The sequence below is a fragment of the Diospyros lotus genome, chromosome 1, assembly GCF_014633365.1.
Source record: "Diospyros lotus cultivar Yz01 chromosome 1, ASM1463336v1, whole genome shotgun sequence".
Taxonomy (NCBI): domain Eukaryota; kingdom Viridiplantae; phylum Streptophyta; class Magnoliopsida; order Ericales; family Ebenaceae; genus Diospyros; species Diospyros lotus.
Window position 1 is genome coordinate 47,552,420 of NC_068338.1, and position 12,169 is coordinate 47,564,588.

The following is a 12,169-nucleotide window of genomic DNA, read 5'->3' on the forward strand; positions in this document are numbered from 1 at the left end:
AGCCACAAGGCTCAGCAAATTCGAGAAACAATAAACAATGTATAGGATCCAAGAACATGATGACACCAAGAAGAGTAATCGAGGACTCCACAATTATATACAAGATTCATAATTCATGAATTTATCAATTCAAATTTTAAATATATCATGTCACCATGTACCACTATGCAAATGTGCATAAAATTTCAATATCAGTATTAAATCTCGCAGGCTCTCAAGCTATCAATCAACACAAGCAAAAGTGCATCATTTCAATATTAGTATCAAATCTTGTAAGCTCTCAAGCCATTAATCAACATATGCAAAAGTGCATCATGTAAATAGAATCTTACCAATAAATATAGAGCCAACCTGTCGGGCTATGGTCACTTCGTCCCGCGCCAGGTGCTCTAGGGTACCATTTCCCTCCGCGCAAAATAATAGGTGTGTAAGATATATATATGTAACATGTACATGTATGCATTTGCCAACCACATACATTTAAATTCTTGTTTCTCAATATTCATACTTCAACACCATTTATCCATACCGGGTATTTTACCATCATCAGATAATTCAACATATCTTACATCATAACATTTACCATGTTCAAGATGTGAATTACAAAACAGAGATAATTTCGAGAGATGCTATTTAAGGTTAAATCTTGGTTCACTATTTAAAGAGTATTATAAATATAATATGCTATTTTTCCCATCTTATAATTTCCTTGAATTCATTTAATTGGTGCCAATATACAATTACTTGCATTCATGCTCATAGTTCAATCATAAGAAAAAATGGCAAACCAAAAAGAATTTCATATCAACGATTCCTTAAATTTTTGATTTATTTTGGGGTGATTTCAAATGATTGATTCGGGTTTGATATTTGATCAATTTTCCCAAACCAAATTTTGAAATTTAAGTTCAAGAACTCTAGTTTCAAGAACATCAAACGGATTCACAATCGGAATTACCCACCAAAAGTTATTCCACAAAGACTACAACAATGCATAAATCAAAATAGTAAGATTCCAGATTTTTGGCCAAGGTTGAAGGGACCGTTATGGACTTAATATGAAGCCAAATAATACGGGTAATATATCAAAATGAAGCCTAGGATGTCTAGTTTATATCCCAACAAACGGATCTCAATTCAGAGATGGGAACAGAAAGTTATAGGCCAAAGAACACCATGTGGTCAGATTACACGAAACAGTAAGCTACAAATTTCATGGCAGGAATTAATCGGGTTGTTACGGGCTCAACACGTAACCAAATCATTCGAATAATATATCGAATCGAAGCCTATGAAGTCTAGTTTCCAACTCATCAAACGGATCTTAAATCAGATATCATCACAAGGAGATATACCTAAAAGAATGAAGCATGGTCAGAACTGCTACAACAAATCACAAGTTGAGAGGCACATTCGGATGACTTCTAGCACATTCGAATGATAGGGAAATTCATTCGAATGAGGGCACTGTAGCATTCGAAAGATAGGCAAAAATCAGAGTAATTTGATCAATTTACATGCAATTCATTCGGATGTGTGAGGAACTCATTTGAATGAGTTTGATATATATTCAGATGAGACTATTCTGAACAGTTTGCCATTGTTTGGTAATTCGGGAATAACTCTCGCGACCGAGCTCCGATTGAGGTGATTCAAGATTCTATGGAAAGCCAAGAAAAATATCTACAACTTTTGTGTTTTGAGTTTTAAGAGATTCTGGCTTCATCAAGGTCGAAATCGGGTTTGAAGTTGCTGCTGTTGCGATACATTCGAATGTGACTATACAGTTTCGACAGCGTTTGGTATTCCGGGAATAACTCTCTCGTCCGAACTCCGATTTAGGTGATTCAAGATGCTATGGAAAGCCAAGACAAGGATCTATAACTTTCGTGTTTTGATTTTTGAGAGATTCTGGATTCATCAATGTCAAAATCGAGCTCAACGCTGTTGTTATTGTGATCTATCCGGATATGGTTATCATTGAGTGTAGCATTCGAATGGGTTTGGTAGATATATTCGGATATGTCAAAAAGATAATGAGAAATAATGAGAGTTACATTCGGATGGTCCATGACCTATTCGGATGGGTCAAACAAGTATTGAGAGAGGCAATAGGATGCTATATACATATTTTGCAATGGGTATTCGAATGGTGCATGAGGTATTCGCATGACTTTATTTATAAAGCTATGAGAGTCATGGGGATGGGTACTGCGATATTCGGATGTGTGGCTTAGTAAGGTAAGGCATTTGAATGGGTATATGAGCCATTCGCATGAATTTGAGTGATTTGAGTGAATTTACAACATTTTCAAAGGGCATTCGAATGGAACAGTGGGCTCATTTAGATATGATATACACGTATATATATAACACTACTCCTTCGAATGCAGAACGAGCAAATATTCTCATCCTTTCCTAACTATATAAAATGTCATTCACGAAAGAAACTTAGGATGATTCAAACCCCAAAGAGACATCAATGAGACCGCGAGAAAACAAGTAGAGAAATCCAAAGACACAACAGTAGAGGGGAAACACATATAGCAATAGACATATATATATAAGCATATATAATCCCTCATAGTGACTAAAATGAGAAAGCTACTCGCATGAGAACAAGAAATAAAGAAGAGAACTTACACTGAAAATAAGAGGGGAGTGCAAGAAGAACTTGCCTGTTGATGAAGGATGAAGAAGAATCACCTGTTTCCTCACTTCCACTGAAGCTCCTACGTAGCACAGAGAAGAAGAAGCAAGGAAGGGAGAAGAAGAACAAGAAGACAAAGAATAAGAAGTTGAAGTTAGAGTCGTAGAGAAAACGAAGAAGTAAAGAAAGCAGGCAAAAACGTTGGATGTCGGAAATGATACACCAAGGAGGAAATCCTCGGCGTAATAGAGGGGATAAAGAGAAGGTGCAGGTCTGCCCCCTACATTCCATGGCAAATTACTTGATTGCCCCTCACCTAACAACGGTCAAAGGAAGACCAAGGGTAGCATTGACGTTTGGCATTTCCTCTTTTTCTTCTCCCATATTCTTTATTCAACCCAATTGTGGAATTACACACTTGCCCTTACCTTTTTATCATGCATAAACATTCATTAACCCATTTTAGACATTTTACACTATATTTTAAATTCATATTAAATTTCAATCATTATTTGCAAATGGGCTCTAGCCCAACTCATTAATCTATCTCAAATAAACCAAGCCCAACTAAATTAAGGCCTAACGATTCTTCTTTCAACTTCCACTTATTTGTATCAACTTTACACTTAGACCTAACTTAATTCCAAGGCCCAATCCCCTTCATTCACAATTAAAATTCTAACCACATCTCAATGGCCCAATTCATTTGGACTTTTTCCCATATTTTAAATCCCATTTAAATGGGTTCCCAAATTCTTATTTCCACTTACACCTTATTCCCCAAAAAAATTTAAATCTTCAATAAACTAAAGCAAAAAAAAAAATTTTTTTTTTGAGCCCAAAATAAAATTCCCAAAAACGCCTAGACCCCCTAACGGGTCGTTACAGAGTCAGATGTTTCAAAACATGATATGAAGGTTTCGAAACATACTTCAAAAACATATTTCAAAACATATGCAATTCAGATTTTAAATGCTCTATTGACAGAATTATCAGAGGTTTCAAAACATACCATATAGGTTCCGAAACATATGCTTAAATCTCAAATAGGTTTCAAAATATAGCATACAGACTTAGCAAACATTGAAACCTTTTCAAAAAACATTTCAAAACAAGTATAGACACATGGTAGAATGATGTTTCGAAACATAGAGACTTAGTATGTTTCGAAACATGATACATGAATTGTGGATTTTTCAAACATTTGAACATTTGTGCCAAACACTATTCATGCATGTTTCGAAATATGAACATTTTATTTCGAAATATGAGATTCACATAAAAGATTTTTCATTCTAAGATAAGGTTTTTGTCAAACACATTTTTCTCATATATAAAAAAATATAATACAACACTTGCAATTCCACGATTGCCCATTCGGGGCAGCTGTTTTCGGCACACTTGCATTTCACGCGAATCTGCATCTTTCTCTCTGACTGTCGAATCGATGATGATCAATCTGTTGTTTTTCTCTGCAAATACAAAGAGCAATCGAAGGAAAGGGTTTCGTTCGACTAAGATGTATGAATTTGGCGGGAAAAAGACACTACGGCGCCTTCTAGCCTGTCAAAAGTTGCAAGTCACATGACAGGTTTAGTTTTTTTTTTTTTTTTTTCCACAATTTAAAAAATATTTTTATGAAAAATAAAGAATAAATATTTTATATTCCCAATTCTCAACGAAAGAAAAAAAAAAACATTTTGCGTTTGTGTAAAATATATATAATTTATGAAATTGATTATTTTCGGTTCTTGTACTTATTTTTTATAGTTCGAGTTATAAAATATTTTAAATATTTTTAAAAATATATATAGAAATAAAAAATTATTAAAAGTATTTAAAATATTTTATAATTTAAATTTCAAAAAATAAGTATAATTTAGAGTGAAAATAGTCAATCTCAAATATTATATATATATAATTTATTACTTTCAATTGAAATTTTCTAATGTCTAATGCTGTAAAATTTCTATTGTCATCAAAATCTCTTCTTTGAAAGAAACATTTCTATGATTTATTAATTTCAATTAACACTTAAAGAGTTAGAAATATTATATTTCTCTAATAAACATTAAGCATATAAACACTTTGGTAATCTCTTTTTATTAATTTTAAAGTTAGAACTTAGAAGCACTTTTTTAATCACCAAATAATACATACAACAATACTAAAAGCATTTCTTAATAATCTAACCAATTATTAAAATATTTTTTCTTAAAAAGCGACTTCTTTTATATGTAAACGATTTTCACTCATAATAAAAATTTTACAGCGTCGCCTAATGAAAAATTAATTCAGAGTAATTATGTCATTGATAGAAGATTTTAGCATGGAAGGGCAACGCTAGGTCCAGGGTGTTGCGGCGTGTGACATGGCATGGAATGGCACACAGGGCGGAGTGAGAGCGAAATTTATTAAAAAAAATAAAAAATAATATAATAATATAAATATACTAAAAGTTAACATAATTTATTTAATACCTTAAAATAGTTCTTTGCGATGTTTCATATTTTAACAACGTTGTATAATAACTTCATTATTAATATTCAAAAATATCTCTTTCTCAGCATAAATAATCAAGTTATCATTCATCTACTGTTCTCCCATTCGATTCTGCAATATTGAATCGTCTAGTTTTTGTCTGTCCAAATGATCTATATGAAAAATTATGACCTAGAGGCTGACACGAACCTTTTTACATATAGGCTCTCCGAACTTGATCTCGAATATTAACATTGTAATCCAAAATTGGATTCATTTGTCCAGGATCAGTGTGAAGTTGTGTAACATCAAAATTAACAATATTTAATTTCTCCCTATCAACATCTTTTACAATTGATGGAGATTTTCGTTTTAAAAATCTCTCCATGACTCTTTCAAATTCAATATAACAAATGATAATTAGAAAATGCATAAGTTCATAAATTCACTAATTATGTGCCCTTGCAATTGATTGAACAATCAAAGTATCAAATTATGTGTCCATGCAATTGATCCAACAATCAAAATATCAAATTATGTGCACATGTGTAATTGATAAACTTATTTTCGAGAAACCTAACATCAATTAACCTAATAGGTAACAAAATTCAAGTTCACTTAATTTTAAAAATGGAAAAAAAAAATTACCTTTTTGGGACAAAAATTAGTGCAACAGAAGCTTACTGCTCACTGATTACGTGAAGCAGGGCCGAGACGGAGAGGCAGGCAGGCAGGCAGGCAGGCAGGCAGGCAGGCGGCAGCGAGCGACGGAGGGCCGGAGCCTGGAGGGGCGAGCCGCCGAGGCCGAGGCGGCGAGAGAGAGCGAGGCCGGCGAGCGACAGAGCCAGACAGAGAGAGGGCGAAGCCCCCAAACCGAGGGCGAGCGACGGAGCCACCGAGCCAGACAGAGGCAAGAGCAAAGGGCAGGGGCCAGGGGGGTGGGCGGGGGCTGGCAGCGGGCGCTTGAGCGAGAGAGGGAATGGGGGGGGGGGGGGAGGGTTTGCGGATTTTATGGTCAGGCCTGAGTGCGGGCCAAAATTAATGGCGGGCCAAGGCCCGCACTGGGCCTATGCTGGCTCCGCCCCTGCGGCGTATAGGAAGCAAACTGAGGGCTTTCACCAAGTTTACAGCACTGCCGGCTGTCCATTTGGGGAGAACTGCCACTTCCTTCACTATGTTCCTCCTGGCAGGCTGCCCTCCATATTTGCAGTTTCTTCCAAGAAAGAAGAAGAAAGCAAATCCTGTAAGTAGTGGGATATGTGTTAAAACTTATGGCCATGCAGAGCCAGCCACTGGGATTTAGGACTCAAAAATATGTGTCTCTTGAAGTATGTGGGCCAAACTAGATTATATAAATTGGGTGGGCCAAGTTTTTGGGTCGGGCAGGGGCCTACATTTGTCTTGATCCATTAAGACTGGACTTGAATTGAGTAGGACTAGACGTTCTGGATTCAGTTGGGCCAGCCCAAAAACAAATCATGGCCCACTTTGCACAAATATTGGATGTCTCCGGTTTTGCTCACATGGGCAAATGTGGTGGGAAGTGGCTTGGTAATTAAGTCATGTGCGTGCCACGTGACTGCCCCTTTTGGTTAACATGTGCCTCAATATTTTGAGTTCAGGTTTAGAGTCTAGAATTCATCCAAATTTTATATGAATTTAGATTTAATTTAATTGAGTTTATAATTTTTAATTTCAAATCGACGTATCCCGAATCTTAGTCAAATCAACTTAAACTTGAAAAAATTGCATTCCTAAACTTCAAAGTCAAGGCAAAATTTGCACCCCTAAATCGAATCTTAGTCAAACCATCTTAAACTTGAAAAATTTGCATTCTTAAACTTCAAAGTCAAGGCAAAATTTGCACCCTTAAATCCAATCTTAGTCAAACCAACTTAAACTTGAAAAATTTGCATTCCTAAACTTCAAAGTCAAGGCAAAATTTGCACCCCTAAATTGAAGTCATACTATCCAACAGTTAACCAAAGAGAAGATTTTAGAGTAAAGGCAAAATTTTGAGTGTCTTTTGTAATAGCTCATTAGTGACTTGAATGACTAGCTGAGACCCAAATTAATATTAAGTGAGTCTAATTTTGTAAAATGAAATCACACTAATTTGAGTGAGTAATTGAATTTACCTAAACCCATAACATCCCAAAGCCTTTAACTCCCTAAATTCATGATGTCGTTGGAAATTGAGATTCGGGCCATCACTTGATAACTCTTGCAAGCATAGGGGCTTTATTTCCCAATATGATTTTTGATATTTTGGTATTTGATTTAAAGAACAAGTAAAAAAGAAAAGTAATAAGTGAGTTAAGATCTTAACATTTTTTCTTACATTCAAAGTTTAGAGCTTTTATAACTCGATCTAGAATGGCTTTAGCATAATTTTCATTGAATTATCTCCTATGATGTGACCTATGAGCATGTTCTTAGTCAGTGTTTAATCCGTATTTCTTGAATCATTTCAAATTCATGCCCCCATTCCCTCTTAATTTTAGAGAAAGGCGATGTATTTGATAATTTGTAAATAAAAAGAAAAAAACCACTTATCACTCAAAACTTTGACCACGTTCATCTCAATATTTGACAAATTCAATTACCTTCCATCCAAACAACAAAGAGACATGTAAAGAAAGGCCAAAGAGTGACAAGTACAACACATAATAAGGCAGGCTTTAGTGGACAAAACCAAGTGAGAAAGGAATAAAGAAAGAAAGAAGCCATCCCCACTTTTGTTTCTTTTGTACCAATTCCAATGCCATTGCCCACACTTTCAAACCTCAGCCCTTCCCCTTTTCAAAAAGCAACAAGGCATTGTATGGCCCATGCTGGATCACAAACCCCCCCACCACCCATTTCTTTCTTGGAAATTAATGTAATATTGCCTTCATCATTTTAAGCCCTACCTTAACCTTTAGCTTTAGCTTTCATGGGATTAGAGACCCTCATTCCACTTCCTTTTTGTTTTCGTTATAATAAGTTGGTGCCATTCACCAATAGTCGAAAGTTTGTCTAGTTGTATCATCCCCTCACTTGAATTCTGTCGAAATTATAGAGATTCCTATTCTTGTTAACTTATTTGTCGTCACAATAAATAAGAAGTTTGAGTATTTTTTTTGTCACATTTTAAACAGTTACCTTTCTGACTTTTTATAAATATTGTTCTTACATATTATACATGTTTTATCATATTAATATTTTTTTTGATAATTATTTATTTTTATTAAAAAATTAAAATTAACGTAAAAATATCTTTATATACAGAATGAATCTCTTTTAATCTTTATTTTGTCGATATTTTATAACACCAATTTAATATTAAATTATTCTTGAACTCGATCATATCATGTCAAAATATACCTAATGAGTCATTAATAACAATATCATTAAGTCTATTCACACTCAAATTCATTTGACCATGAGAAACAAAAGGCTAGTGCCATGGTGTTGCGTAATCCCTTTAGCAAAGAAGAAACAGGTGGACCCATTGGTGGGTCCCACACGACCAAGACCCTGCCTGTGGCCGCACTATATTGCGATGCTGTAATAATTACATTTGATTTAATTATTTAATTATTTTTTAAGTAATTAAAGATGATTTGTTATTAATTTATTACCTCAAATAATTAATTAAATAAAGACAGCAAAGCATCTACAAATTATTAGGGCAAACCCTGAATCTCATGAAAAAGCAGAGGAAAAACTAGTAAATAATGAAAGTAAATTTAAACATAAAAAACGGAACGAATTTCTAAAACTAGAGATATATAAGTATTATACAAAAAGATCAAGCGATGATCAAAAAAATATGAAAGAGCCCGATGCCTAAAAACAAGCATTGAGAGAGTTTAGAAATAGTTTTGATAATACTTCTGTTGTAAAAAATAAGGAGACATTTCATGAATTTATTTTAAAAATAAATTTTTTTCTAATAAAAATTGTATTTTTGAGTTAGGATTTAAGTATTATTATTATATGCTTAATTTACACTATTACTGTCAAAATATAATAATAATTTTTTTTTATGCAAGAGAGCGTCTTGATCAAAATGCAAGAAAATGTCTCGTGGAGTCTACGAGAGACTTGCAAAGAGAAAAACAAATTCGAGGTGCAGATGAGGTCATCTGCAAACCTTTCAATGGTTCAGTAGAGTTGTGGGCATATCTTATCTTAGCGAAAAATTCTCTTATTTATAAAAAAGAGACTGACAGATGAAAGGAGAACCACAATCTTCGACAGGCATTTCAAGCTTTCTTTCAGGTTTGCAGACTAAGATATCGAAGAGTCTCTCAAATATCAATTGTCGAGTGATTTATGAATTCCCAAGAAGGTCTCTCAAAGGCATCGAGAAAGACTTTTAGGTGAAGTCATTGGGTAGCAACCTTGGTCTCTCGGAGCGAGGTCATTTGTGGACTAAAGTCCCTTGCATATCTTTCGAAGAATAGGGCACTTGCAAAATGAAGTTCCCTAAGAGTTTCTCACAAGTCTTTTGTACAAGTCTCTTGATAGACTGTGGGTTTCTTTCCTTGGGCATAGTCTCACTTTCTTATACACAACACATACACACAAAATAGTTAATCAATTTCATCTATTATGATGAAATAAATACGAGTTTGTTTTTCCAAAATAATGTTTTTATACTTTACGTTTTCCTTTTTTTAAAAAAACTTGTAGTAAATGAAAGCCAATGGTTAATCTTACCCTCGATATATCGATAATGAAACTTAGACTAAAAGTAGTGAATTCAAGTGTCATGTTTCATATAGAACTTAGGTCACCACTAACACAAGGGTTTAAGAGGTAATATTTTCATTGATGATCCATCGATAATTCTCCCCAAAGGCCTAAATGACCTTTAAGTATAATGTGATTAACGAAGTATCAAACTGGCTTGTGAATCCTAATTTCTCGAATAAGGTAGCCCCTAAATTCCTTTCTACACAATACAATTCCTCAATAATGTTTCATTTTTGTGATTTTTAAAATTTAAAATAATAAAAACTTTAACAATATTATGCTTTTTAAACTTTTTATTTTTTTATTCTCGTAAAAATGTAAATAGATATATTTTCGACTTCACCAATAACAAAAACAAGCAGGTGACCAGCATAACAACTCTCTTTTTAAGTAAAATCATAAAAGTCTTTTGTCTTTAAAAAATATTCAATTTATGATTTAAATCATAACTATTGTCGATATAGCAGTTATGTTTTGTTGTTCGCGTCCTTGACGCAAGCTAGCAAGGGGGCCGACATTGGCTAATAAAGGGGGTGGGGGTGGAGTCCACGCCTGCCCTTTCACATTTGTTTGCGTCGAGTAATATTACATTTTTACTTCAATATAGACCTAATTCTATCAACTTCCACGATAATAGACGTTCCATTTGGCACCTCAATCAAAATTTATTTATAATTAAGGTGTATAATATAATACATTAATATAAAAATATCATACTAAAAGTTATTTCTAAACTTATAAGGGTAGCACAAATAATCTGATACACGTGTTTAGAAATTTAGAATATTATGATGTCGTAAGTTTAATTTTATTTTTTTATAATATTATGTAATCGTTAGTATCTATTCTATGATCGGTTAGACCTCGAATTTTAACTTGTAGCGAATTTATTTGTACACATATAAGTAGATCATAAATTTTAAAGGAGGGACGAGCCAGGCACAAAAATTGTCTGGCGTTGGACACTGATCAGGTTTTTACATTATAAATATATATATTATTTTTAAATATCTAAATAATATTTTCGTAAGATAAAATAGATTTAAAAGCCAATGTAGACATTATTGTGTGCTTTCATCACCATCATCTTCTCTCTCTCTCTCTCTCTCTCTCTGTCTCTCAGACGAGATTTTCTCTCTCCTCTGGTGAGGGCTGGCTGGCGGCAAAAGCGGCATCGAGACACAGAAGAGAAGGAACAAGAAAGGGAAAGGAGAGAGAAAAGCAAAAGCATAACAGTTGTTGTTTCTGAACCTAAATTCACCCGACAATACCCTTCTTTATCTGCAGAACAAACCCTAGAGAGAGAGAGAGAGAGAGAGGAAATCCAACAGAAAAGCCAAAATTCACATGGGTCTAATCTGGACCTGATAATAATAATAGAGAGAAGCTCTGCAACTCGCCGCTCCGAAAAGCAGCCAATTCACTCCCAGATTCACCACTAGTACGGTCTCTTATTCCTTCGTTTGCTCGGGGTCTGCTTCTCGTTTTGTTCGGCTGTGTAAGTGTTTTTGCGTGGAATCCAAATGATTTTAGTAGGCATTATTAAAATGTTTGTGGTTGATGAAGAATTTGGGGGCATTTTGTGCTTTTTGTTTTACTTGATTGTGAGCCAAGTTAGGGATTTAAGGTTGTACTCTTTGATTATGCCGCCTTTGGCGTTGAACTGATGGTTCTCTTAGGTTAGTGAAGATTATGATTTTTTGGAGGTTTTCCAATCCTATTCACAGCTTCCTAACTATTAGATTGATGGGATTTAGCTGGTGACTGTCACATACAGTTGATGCTGCTGCTATTGTTGATTGCTACTGCAGTTTCTAGATCTTTTTCTTGTACTCATTTCCTTTACCATTTCCAATTTTGAATTGATTTCCACCCACTGGTGACCGATACTTGAGTTTTTACTGCTTACTAGATTATTAGTTAGTTCCTTCACTAGTTTCCAAGTGAGTTACCAGCAACCAAATGGATATCTCAGCAGAAAGCTGAGCATGAAAAATCTGGGTTGTTCATTTTTTTCTTGTTCTCCTTTGCTTTCTGTCTAATAATTTTGGACGTGCTATGATCCTTGATATTTGATTTCTGGTTTGGTTGTAGTGAAGTTCATTAACAAAATCCCATTCTGAAATAGGAGTATTTATCGTGAGTAGCTGTATTGTGAGTCATACTGAGAAGCTTAAACCTATAATAATATATGCTTAATGAGAAAAGGTTAATGGTTCTCATACTAGTAGTTTGAGGATCCCGATGACAGATCTGAGCATGGTGAACTGATGCATAAATGTTTTGAGTGTTTTA

General features: G+C 34.4%; 1 protein-coding gene across 4 annotated transcripts in view; it reads left to right on the top strand.

Annotated features, from left to right (window-relative positions):
- Positions 1-10,955: 10,955 nt before the first annotated feature.
- Positions 10,956-12,169, top strand: part of LOC127791973 (serine/threonine-protein kinase D6PK-like) — a 54,793-nt gene continuing 53,579 nt past the window's right edge. For 3 of the 4 annotated variants that reach the window (XM_052322218.1, XM_052322237.1, XM_052322247.1), the window contains exon 1: positions 10,956-11,372. The gene's annotated coding sequence lies outside the window, so the exon portion shown is untranslated. The remainder of the gene's footprint in view (positions 11,373-12,169) is intronic. The other variant, XM_052322227.1, reaches the window with a different exon arrangement.